Raw genomic sequence first — 12,462 nt, 5'->3', positions numbered from 1 at the left:
TGCAGATGAGTTGTGGCTCTGTCCCATGCCTGCCATGTCCTGGCGGGGCAGAGCCTGCCCCAGCCCCTGCCCCACTCCCTCCCTCACCATGGGGGAGCATTGATCTGCTCCCCCATGCCCCTTCTCTCTCCCCTCCCCTTCCACCACAGCACAACACACTTACCAGCTACATTGAAAGCAGTATGGTGGAGCTGTGGTGGGAAGTGACCAGCTGATTCTAGATACATCTGCGTATCTTGGTGATTGTGCTGCACTGTGTAAAAGTGAATCCATACCGTGTACAAAAATAAAGGGTCACAATTAAATTGTGCAAACAAATACCGTGTAAACTGAGGCCTGGCTGTACTGAATCCTTTTATTCAAATCATTAATGAAGATATTAAACAATATTAGACTGTTACCTGGATTACAGGTAACCTTTCAGGTTGTCTCTTGGTAAAAGAGGCAGAACCAGGTCTACAGCCCAACCTTTTGTTTGCTTTCACCTCTAAACACAAAAGCAAACACTTATCCTAAAGTTTATCAGGCCACCTGTGACAACACAACCTAGATTTTTACCTATACTGGCTGAGGAGTCTCAGGAGATGGAAATAGGTTGGCATGCAGATTGGCAGCCTGCCTTCCTGAGTTTTCTAAGTTCTTTAAATTTCCCTCCAGCCTATACCCCATATTTACAGATGGCTGGTTCTAATATTTTAACAAATGTTCTCCGATTGGTTTCATTTAAATTTCTTTATTTCACTGGACTGAGCTAGCTTTCTTGTGGACATGAAAAGTGTCAGTTAGTTGGGATTTATGCTTCTGTGAAAGTTACACTTTTGAAAGGAAGAATTTCTTATCTCCTTCCTTCACCATTATGGAACACTGCTTGCTCTAATTCTGTTTCTTCTTACCTAAAATTTATGGCCTTCCATAAACAAGGCTGTTTTTTGTTTTTTGTTTTTTTACAACTTATCTAAGGATCTTAACAAAAATATATCTATTATGGCAAAACAGAGTGTAATACATTTGGTTACATCAATTACTACATGCTAAAGCTATAATATAGTATATTGAGATTATTTCATGTATGGTCTTCCCATATAATGTCTCTTTTTCAGGCTTTGTGCTCTATTTAATTGGATCTCTTCACTGGTTTAGCTGGATGTGTTGATTTCTTCCTTTACTTTGCTGACCAAGTTGGTTGTCACATCCACAAAGGTTCATTCTATGGTAAATCAAAAACAGGGTTTAGGACTTTCTGCTTAGCCACACTTCTGCAGCTTCGCTAAGGCCCTTTAAAAATGGCCAATGCTGGCAATGGGACCTAGGGCTATCACCTAGGAAACCCTGTTTGATATCCCCTCCTAACTAGACATTGAGCTATTGACAACTACTCCTTGAGCATGATGATTCAAACAGTAAGAAAACTGGTTAATTCTCTTAATACATGTGTCGCAGAGCACTGAGGTGTGCCTGCTCCTAAGGGCAGTAGCAGCCTGGATAGAGGGTACTGGGAGTTAGGCAGAGCTCCACAGCTGCAGGTTGCCTTGGCAGCAGGCTAATGAAGGAATTAGCTGGCATCTGCACCCAGTCAGCTGACTGGAAGGAGGTAGAACCCTGGGAATACATAAGCCCCAGGGCTGGGGCTGGCAGAGGTTAGTTCTCTAACACTCTCCAGAGGAAACAGCTTCTGCATGAAAGAGCTCCCTGGGGAAGTTTGATTGCCTGATCTGCTGCCTGCAAGATTGATAGAGCTCCAGAAGCCCATAGGATACCTGGGGCTAGGTGGCACACAATACTGAGGAAGAAGCTTACCATCTTAAAGAGGCAGAGTATGGCCTCAGGTGTTATTGTTATGGTTGTTACATTGTAGCCAAGGGCTTGTGTTTTTGTTGTCCTTTGAACCAGTGGACCAGGATAAGGCTAATTAGGGAGGAAGAGGCCTCATTGGGGCACACTACTGGGCAGAGCCCCAGGGCCAGAGAGGGCGCTACTAAAGGGCTGCAGAGAGCCCAGGGCCAGAGAGAGTGCAATGATAGAGGCTGCTAAGCCCAGTGACTACATAAAGCCAAGTTAGGTCAAGACTTTGTTAGGAATAGATAATATTGAAATACCACCTGTGAGGCATGGGGTGTGGTAAAGAGGAGGAATTCGAGCCACACATCTAGCCCATAAGGCTTGGGGTATCCTGTGAGGCATCTACTTAGAGTGGGACCCAGCAAGTGGTCCAAGAACCCGCAGGGTTTAGTGACCGAGCAGAAACTCGAGGGCAGCCTCCTATTTATTATTCATACCAACAAGACATGGCAGGAGAGAGAAGAAGGTGCCCATAGGGCAGATTTGCACGGTCATGGAGCCCTAGGGACATCGTGGACATCCCTGGGGACCCCATACCGTGACAACATCTATGGAATAACATTGGAAAAAGTAAAAGTATAGAATAACTTTCAAATAATAACTGAATAAAAAAATTAAAACACAAATGATCCTGACCCCAGGGAGAGGAGGAATATAAATCCTATTGCCATATGAAATATGCGCACCTAAAAGTGTCATGGACAGTGGTGAAACCACTGGGGTTCAGCTGTAGGGATCATCATGTATTTGGAAATTTCTCCTAGAGTATAATCAGCATGGTATGTAGAATGTGATGTTATGATAGAAGAAATACTAGTTGTGAAAGCCTTTATTATCAATATTGGTACATGCCGAAGACAGAGCTGATCAAAACAATTTCAACAGCGAATTTTCTTTTTTTTTAAATCAGAAACCACTATTTCATTGAAACTGAAAGGTTCCATGGGAATATGTCAATTTCAATGAACTATTTGACAAAAGTCAAAATAAATGGTTTCATTTAATTTCAATTATGTTGAAGCACTTCATTTCCAGATTAGCATTTTGGTTTATTTTGCTTCAAGTTTTATATTATATTAAAATATTAATCTGTATATATTTAATATTACACTTAATATATTTAGCATTTTGAATTGTATTTTGACATAATTGAAAGAAAGTCTTTATCTTGTCAAAAGGATCTGACATTATCAAAACAAGACATGATAAAAGGACCAGTTGAAGTCTTTCAGAATTTCACTCCACACAAAGATGGGAGATGCTGGCTTTTCATAACAGACAGAAAATTGTAAGAGAATTTCCTGTAGAATAGACATACAATTTTCAGACCAGTTCTAATTACAAATCAGTGATTTAAACTGCCATTCACTGTGGGCCAGATTCTCATGATGCACAATGTTTTAGTCTGTGAGTACCCCTATTGGCCATGTCCGGATGAGTGAATATGTGTCTGTTGTGGCATCTGAAAGCAGCTTGAGACACTGCAAGAGGCATGCTGTGAATGAAAAAATGTTCCTTGCACTGCGTATTTGCAGTGCAGACTCTATATTTGATACCAGGATTTCCCCACACCTACAATCCACCCACAAACCTCTACCTCCACAAACCCTTGCAACAAGCCCCACATGACCCCCACAAACCTTACTCCCACACATCCTACACCCAACCCCAACCTCCCACAAACCCCACCCCCAACTCCCACATCCCCCCTGCCCCCAAAAACCTCATGCCCTATGTGTCCAGCTGCCAGACAGAACAGGACCTGTTGGCAGGAGCTGTGGCTGCAGGGTAAACTGCCACAATGTAACCTTGCCCCATGCCCACACTGGTGCTGGTACATGCAACCCCAGCCTGGGGTGGTTTCTGGTCTCAGGAACCACTTGGGAGGGTGTGATGGGCTAGGGGGAGGGATGGAGGTGGCAGCAGGGGTGTGTGAAAGAGAGAGAGAGGTCAGGGATGGGGAAGTGCTCTGGGTAGGAGAGGCCACCAGAGGTAGGCTTAGAGCCTCCCTGCCTCCTGTACAGGGGGAGGCCAGCCTGGAAGAGAAGGGCCTTGCCCAGCCCCGTCCCTGAGCCCCAGATGAAGGCTTTCCAGGAACAGCATGGGGATCACTGGGGCCTGGGCACAGGTGCAGGGAGCAGAACAGGAAGAGATGGCACTGCTTAGAGCCACAAAGTAGCCAGTGGGACAGCTGCAGCTGGACCCATGTCCTGGTGCTGGGACAGAGCTGCTGCCAGGAGGCAGCTACTGGGGGCAGGCAGGGGCTGTGGGTCAGGAGTGAGGGACCAGGACAGGGCCAGGGGCAGAGCACTAGCAACCCAGTGCTGCTTAGCACCCCACATCCTGGTGAGCAAAAGGGGCAAGGGCAGCTCTAATTTTTCTGTGATAAAAAAATGAAAAGCAAACACCAAAGTGTATACACACTTAGAAATCATTTTATGATGATGATAGTGGCACTGGTAGGCTTCAAAATTGCTTTACAATTGTAAATATATCACTAAAACATTGCCCAGCTGATCTCTCTATATAGTGGTGTTTCATTTTAAAATGACAGAAGAACATGGATTGTGGATATTTTAATGAGAGAATTTGGGGGGTTTTTTATCTGAGAATTTGCAATTTTTAAACAGGGAATACCAGGATCCCTGCTGGTCAGGCAAGTGGCAGAACCTGGGCAGAGGAGCCTACTAAGGGCTAGCACCAGGGACCCAGCTGGTGGAGTGCAGACAAGGTGACTGACCTCATGGCCATTTGGGGCCAGAAGGACATGCTTCAACAGTTCAAAGTGGGCCACTGCAATGAACATCTTCCAGGTGATAGCTGCCTAGATGGCAGAGTGGGGGCACCAGAAGACATGCCAGCAGTGTTGCACGAAGGCCAGCTGTGAAGGTCCCCTGGAAGCTGGATCAGAGGTGCAGGAGGCTCTGCTACAGTGCCCATACCACAGCCCAGGTGACCATGTGGTCTCTGTCTGGGTCTGGCAGGTGCGCAGCCATGGGGCTGCAGGTCCAAGGGGGCAGATGCTGTCTCAGGTGGCAGCAGGTCACAGCCAGGCAGCAGCCCACACTGCCAAACTGCTGCAGTGGGTAGAGGGCTCAGGGGCCACTCTAGGTTAGGGCTGCTTCAGCAGTCCAGCTGGCACAAGGGGCTAATGCTCCCAGATACCAACTGGCTGGGCCTCAGAAGTTCCCTGAGTTGCTCACCAGGGCAGCTTTTTATACTGCTGGGGCCAGTTTGCCCCAAGCGACACAATTTGCCCCAGACCAAAATGCATGTTCAGGCATGTGTTCTGAGGTACAAATTCCCAGCACAAATTTGTGCCACTGTTATTTGAGCTGCTGCAAGTGTACATGACTGCATATGTGGATGTGCCCCTTTGGGCATGTCCAGATGACCGTGGACGTTTGCTTCCCCAGGGACAAGTAGCAGCGGCACACCGTGCACCACCACTACTTGTCCCTGGGAAATGCCCATGCGACATACACTTTTCTGCACAGCAAGTTACCCAGGTGGGTACTGGGCTGGCTGCAGCAACCTTACCTGGGGTCCTGGGGGCCTCCCAGGGCTGCAGCAGCAGCGATTCTGCCATGCAGAGCCTGGCCAGCAGCCACAGCACAGCTTTGGGTAGCCCAGCTCCGCTTTTGAGTGGCGTGTGCTACTTATGCGTGCGCTGTTCAGAAAAAAAAGTGGAACAGTGCATACACAGGCAGCACTCCCTTGCAGCGCAGACATCTAAATGTGTGTTTTGTGGCATTGCAGACATGTTTTCAGCACCAAATACTTCATGTGAGCGTGGCTGTGCATGCAGCCATTGAGTTTGTTGGGTCTGATGATTAGATGATATTCACAATGATCAAGATCTATATCTGATTATTGCAACTATTACTCTTTTTTCTCTCCCTATGTAGTATGGCCCTGTCTACATCCTTGTGCTGCAGAGCCGGCAGGATATGGAATCTGAAGTGGTTGACCATCAAACAAAACTTGTGTCCTTCTCCCTGCAGAAGATTTTGAATAGGGCAGCAACCTTTTTCTAGTGGATGGCAAAACACAGCTGTTGGAGATGTGACATCACAATCAACTAGCGGAACCCAGCAATGCTGGTATAATTAAGCAACAGTGATTGAGGTGTAGGGCATTTCCCAGGGGGCTGATAACCAGTTGGGAGGAACTAATGGTCCAGAATGTGTCCTGGATAATTAACTCCAACCAGTTATTAATCCCCAGAAAATGTTTTTCACTGAGGCTGTTGCTGCTATTTTAAAATGGCAGGGTTTTTTTCCTCTTTAAAACTACTTGTTTGTTGCCTACCACATTAACAGAATACACAATGGGAGAAACATGTTCCTACTAGTCCCTTACAAGATAGAGCCTTGAGTGTAATGTCTTTTCTTCCTGCACTCACTGTGTGTGTAATAGGGCGCATATAGACAAGATCCTATGGCGCCATAGCAACGCACTAGTGCCGTAGCATCCTCTGGCAAAAAACTGTGATGCCACCGCTATGTTTCCATAGCAATGCACTCTCTCATTATTGCGCGATGCTACAGCGACATAGTGGCCAAAAATTACCGTGTGCTGCTGGCATGGTGCAATATGGGGTGTTACTGCACCATATCTTAGTACTTCTAAAAGGAAGCACTAAAAGAGGGCACAGTAACAACAGCACTGTATGGCCATGTGTAGACATGCCTAGAGGGATTCATAACATTTCCATTCCTCCTCAGTGTGCATTATCCTGATGTGAGATCCAGAACTCCTTATCTTATCTGGCTGTGCATCATGCTACCAGCATACCTACTGGGCCAGCCCCCTGTGGCATCATGATAGCTTAGTTCCACATGAGAGTTGCAGTCTCATTTTTCATTAGTAATACGTTAGTAATACATAACAGAGATGAGATTTAAATGACTTATGGTATCTTATGATATATTCATGCTGAATTTTGTTCAAGGAGTTCTGTAATTTATAAGCTAAAATTAATTATTCCATAAAGAGAGCTATCCCACAAATATTTCTAAAATATAAATAATAAATAAAGCAAATAAACAGCTATTTATAGAAGACAAAAATGTAACTAGAGAAGTTATTGATGTGTGCGCCACTATCAGAGAAACTCAATAACATTACCAAGTAAATCACATCCACAGCCTTTTACAGTTTCCCAACAATAATGGAAGCAGGCCTCTTATTTTTAGTTAGGCCAATAAAAAGGATTGTGTACAGCTTTATGCATGTTTTAAAAATATTATTTCTATTTTATACTGTGAAGGGGAAACACTGAAATCATCTTACTCGAAACTAAAAAAATCTTCTTTTAAATCGCTCGCTTAAAACAGAGACAGCCTTTTGAGATCAGCATTATTTCAAACACTGCTGCAGGACACACATGCTAAGAATTAAGAATAAAATCACTTTTTGTGAAACTCCTTTGACTTTGTTAAAATTACAATAGGCATGAATTTGGCTGTAATTATGAGGAGGAAAACAAACTCACTGAGGATGTTAAGGTACCACACTTAAGTCTCAGTATTTATCACATCCATTGACTAAAAATTACCAGTAAATGCCACGTCCTCTTTGGAATTATAATCCTTTAGTCAGCAGTCAGAGTATAAAGGAGAAACTATTATAAAGGGCACACAGGGAGGAAGAGTAATGGAGGAAGAGAGTAAGGTCTCTTATCCAGCAAGTGCATAAAAGACATCCCCAGAGCAACTTTCTGTGAAAACTTATTGTTAGGTGGCTACTGTTTGAGAGAAATGTTCATTTCAGTCATCATTAATGTCTCTGGGAGCTGCAGAGCAACAATAAAGAAGTTTTCAACTCCTGATGGCTAGAAGATGGTATTTAGAGATTTGCTTTTGGGAATTGGCTTGTAGGTAAAGTAGATATTGCATTAGAACAATAGTCCAGGGAAACAGCAAGGGTTAAGTGGTTTCTAAAAGCCTGTGAGAGAGAGTTTCCTACAAGGCCCACTGTGTCTGCAGTGGGCATATACAGGCTAGGAAATTAAAGATTTGTACCACACTGTTCCCTGAAGCTACATAACATGAACTGTGGACACATCTGTGTGTGTAAATGCTCTGGGGTGGGTTTTCTCTAGAGCAATTTACTCTAGAGTAAACCCACCCTGGGCAGGCATCTACGTATGTGGAGAAGCAGAAGCAGATCTGCTGCTTATGGTAGAAGTCTACTCCCATCCCTGCCGGCCATGCACTGGCCCCTTGCAGTAGCCAAGGGGAGCTCTAGGCTCCCCCTGGGTTCTAGTCCAGGGCCTGGCAGGGAGCATGGCCCTGGCAGAGCTGGAAGATTGTTCCCTGCCCCCAGGAGCTGCCTGCTGCCAGTGTGGACTCTGCCACCGGTCCTGAGGTAGGGAACAATTTTCCACCCCCTGCTGCCCAGAATCACATTTGCTCCCAGTCAGCCATCTACACATGCTGTACTATGCAGTAATTACTCCCGAGTGAATTTGCTGTTTGTATTTACAGGTAGCAAATTTACTCTTGATTAGAGCAAATTACTGGGTAGTGTTTGTATGTGTAGACAGTGACACTTATTGTACAGTAATTTGCTTTAATTTTGAATAAAGCATCTCATGTAGACACACCCAGTGTACTCATAACAGATATAAAGGACTCTGCAGCATTGGTAATAGGTCACAGTGCCCAACTGCAGAGTTGTTGGGATTTCTGGTTTTGATAGACAGACCAATTTCAGAGGTTGGGGCATGCCCAAATTAAGACAATGGTAAATGAGCAAGGTAAGACGTGTGCATGTGACAGGTTTGTTGGAACAAAGACATATGCTGACAGGACAGAACATGGACAGTATCATTACCACAGGGAAACCCGTCAACAGCACCTGGAGATGAAGAGTCATCAGAGGAGAGAAGGGATACAAAAGGAAGGACTTCAGAGCAGCAAAGGGCCCTAAGGGGGGAAACCAAGGCCACCATGGACAGAGGGCATACCACCAGCCCATCTCACCCAGCCCACTGGGAGGGGTGGGCTTCAGCCCTTGACCTCCAGGCTGTTGACATTCAAGAAAGAACCACAGGGTGACACTCATGTCCTGGCTAGACATACTTTCCCTCTGTGACAGCCTTAGGACTGGTAGATATAGAATGGGAGGAGAGGGGGATGGGAAGGGAGTAATTTTCTTTGCCTTGCCTCCATTATTTTTATCTGTTGTCATTGTGCATCAATAAAATTTGCCTATTATCGAATGGAAAAAGTTGTGGTCAGTCTGAGGGTTTGGGTCCTCGCAGAACAAGGTATCTGGGTCATAAATCCAGTGCCAACAACTCCAAGTTCGAAAGGTGAAGAAATTCAACAATTTGGGGGGAAGCTGCTACTGAGGTATGATTACCCAGCACTGGACAGGGCTGTGTTAGAGATACCTGACCCATCAGGACCAATTTAGTTTAGGCAGAGCGCTGTATTAATGTGGCCATACTGCTTCTGGTACTTAAATTCATGACAGAGCAGGAGCTCTGGTGTACTCTAGGTTGTCCAGCCAGATATTTTGAACCCTTTGTCAAGGTAACTGGATGGGACTAGGCAAGGTAGAGTTGGCTCAGGAGGAGCAAACTGGGTAGTTGCAGATTAAAGCTAACTGCAGTAACCGTCTTTGCTGCACTGGTGCTTGCATACACACAGGACAGTCACCTCCTTGTCCATATGACCACACTGAGTCTGACTGATTTTATGAGTGAGGTTGCAGATGGGTGAATATTCTTTTATGAAAAGAGTTCTGGGACTCAGCAACTGGACCAGTTAAGGTGTAGGCCCCTGATATACTGGGTGTTCTTATTTTTATATAGGTATATGGCTATTGTGTATTTTAAAAATAAATAACGTTTGTGTTTTCACATTTTCAATGACCCTAGTGTTCTTGGAAAGGCATGGAAACATGACTAAGGAGTTACAGTTTGAGTTCTTAGAGCCCTAAAAGCTGGATATGTTGGGGGAGGTAAAGAAAATGACTTATTTTAAAAGGGAGTCCTAGACAACATTGAACCTGGTCCTTCCTGCTCACTAGTAACACCTGGTAGGATGATTGGGAAAATAAAAGAGGTAAATAGACTAGAGGCTAAGAACTCAACTCGATATGCTGCGGAAGCCTATCAATGGAAGTGGTCCAGGTCACAATTTTTAGTCAGATATGGATCCATATAATAGGAGATGAATATATTTACAGAAGAAAAAATGGTTTATCACTTCCCTCAACTATGCTCTACAATATAATACAAAAGCACAGTATCATTTTTCCATTAAATGCTATAAGTACATTACAAGCAGAACTGAACTTTGAGATTGCAATAGTACATATAATCAGCAATTAGTTCTTTCTTGATTCTCTTTATATAGTCTTTTATCCCCATTATGATTCCTCAGCTGAAATTCACCAGCCTGGGCATTTGTATGTGATGCAAGAATGCATTTTGTGTTTAGAATGGATTAGCTGGCTGTGATATTAGGCTAAAAATAGATGACCATTTTTCCCAGGACAAAGCCTTTTATTCTAGGATTCTACAGATGTACAACCCATTTGCCTCACCCTAAATACCTGTGAGGTAAGTACTGAGGTAAGACTTTTTTCCTGGGACAATTAGGACTAATTTTTAATTAATTGCCATTAAGCTGCCTGTGAAAAATACTGTTCTGAGCTTGTTTTGATGCAAGTCATAGCCTGGGACAATTAGGCCCGAGATCCAACCTACAATATATTCATTCTTACAGCACTCCCGAAGTATTATTACCTCCACTTTACAGATGTGGAAATTAGGTCTCTGAAGAGTCTACAACCTTGATCCACAAAAGGTCTTAGGCAAACTTGAGATGTCCAAGGGTGTATCTACACATGCATTTTAATGCACATTAACCTATTTTAATACTTATTAAAGTGTCATAAAAATAACCTTTGCTAATACACACTAAAATAGGCTCATGCACCTTTTTCTAGTACCTCACAAGGGAGCTACTGAATTCAATGTGCATTAGCAAAAGTGCATTAATGAACATGTAGACATGCCCTAAGACTACAAGTTTGATCCTCAACCCCTCCCCCACTCACCTAGCCTTATATAAGTATCTTAGGTTTTCAATCAGACCCTGACATGTTACATTTAAAATGTGATTAACAAGTTAATCATGACTTAAATAGTAATTGGTCACATGTGCAATTCAGTTTAAGGCATGATATACATGGATATGAGTGACCTCCACAAGAGTTACATTTTTTCAAAAGGATATGTGGCAAAGGGTGGAGGGCACTTCATTTGCCTCCCCTTTCCTCTTCTTTACCTAGTATCTTTGATTCAGCCAGTAAAGTTTGGTAAAGTTGTGCTCAACGCTCTTTTCAGCCTACGGGGATTTAAGCCTACACCTGCCACGATAGTGTCTCAACCACCAAGCTGTATACTAGGGTGGGATGTTTTCAGCTTTTTGGCTGAAGCTGTTCTACACTATGTAGAAATGAATTTTCATTGGGCCAGAGAGAGGAAGCAATGATGCAGCCTAGTCAAAGACTTTATAGAATGCATAAAGGATCCCTGGGATAGGGACCAGAATGACAAGTCAATGCGCTGTAGGTACTGGGAGAGTGATCTCATTACAACCTTTCAGTAATCTTAACTAGGCAGATTGCAGATGGCAGATTACGTCCAGAATGATAGTTAACTAGCTTGTCTATTTCAAGTCCTGGTGTCTTGGTTAGAGGCTTAGATGCAAATATTTTCTTCAGCAAAGTCAGAAACTTCCTCTCCTAAAACAGATATTGAACATCTTTTGTAGAAACAGGCCTAGCACAGGCTCATAGGACTTCTTCAGAATGGAAAGGGGGAAATATTTTCATACTTTCTTATATGCTACCACATTTAATTAAAAGAGTGCACCCAACTATAAAGCCAACACTTAGCTTCTTGAAAATAGAGTCCTATTTTCAAGGACATTGAGAATAGCTCTGCATAACACAAACCGATTACAAGATACCCTGAAAATACAATAACCATCAAACTGATGATCACTTGCAGACACATACTTACTAGGATGTAAATATCATTGTAAAATGTATCCATTTAACCTTCTCTAATTATAGCAGTTAAACGGTTAACTGATAACAAATACCTGATCCCAGCTGGGGCATGTGGAGCCCTAGGCCAGCACCTGCCCTGGCCCACCCCACTGCAGGGGAGCAGGCCACAACTGCCTACCTGGGTGTGGTGCCGGAAGCTGCACACAGACCTGCTTGGTCACAATTGATGTTGGGAGTTGCTCCCTGGGGCCTTTGATAAGGAGCAGGGAAGAGGGGAGAGGAGGTAGCTGCATGCCCTGCCAGATAACTCAGCCCATGTGAAGCTGAGGGTGATCTCCCTGGGGCCCGGCTGATCTGTAGTTGAGCTATCCTGGTCCCACCAGCTGGCATCATTTACTTCCCTCTCCATTGGGTCTGTGATCCCTCGCACTGTGCTCACTGTGGAACTGCCCAGAGGTGCCCGCGATCCTGTGGGGCGGTCCTCTGTCATGGTGCCTGAGCTCCCGGTCAGAGCACTGCCATTCTCCTGTGGTGTCCCATAAAGCTGCTGCTCCCTTGCTGCTCCCTAGGGCTCCCTTGTGGCAG

The sequence above is a fragment of the Alligator sinensis genome, unplaced genomic scaffold (genome assembly GCF_000455745.1).
Source record: "Alligator sinensis unplaced genomic scaffold, ASM45574v1 scaffold1494_1, whole genome shotgun sequence".
NCBI lineage: Eukaryota > Metazoa > Chordata > Crocodylia > Alligatoridae > Alligator > Alligator sinensis.
Note: the sequence above shows the minus strand (reverse complement) of the source record.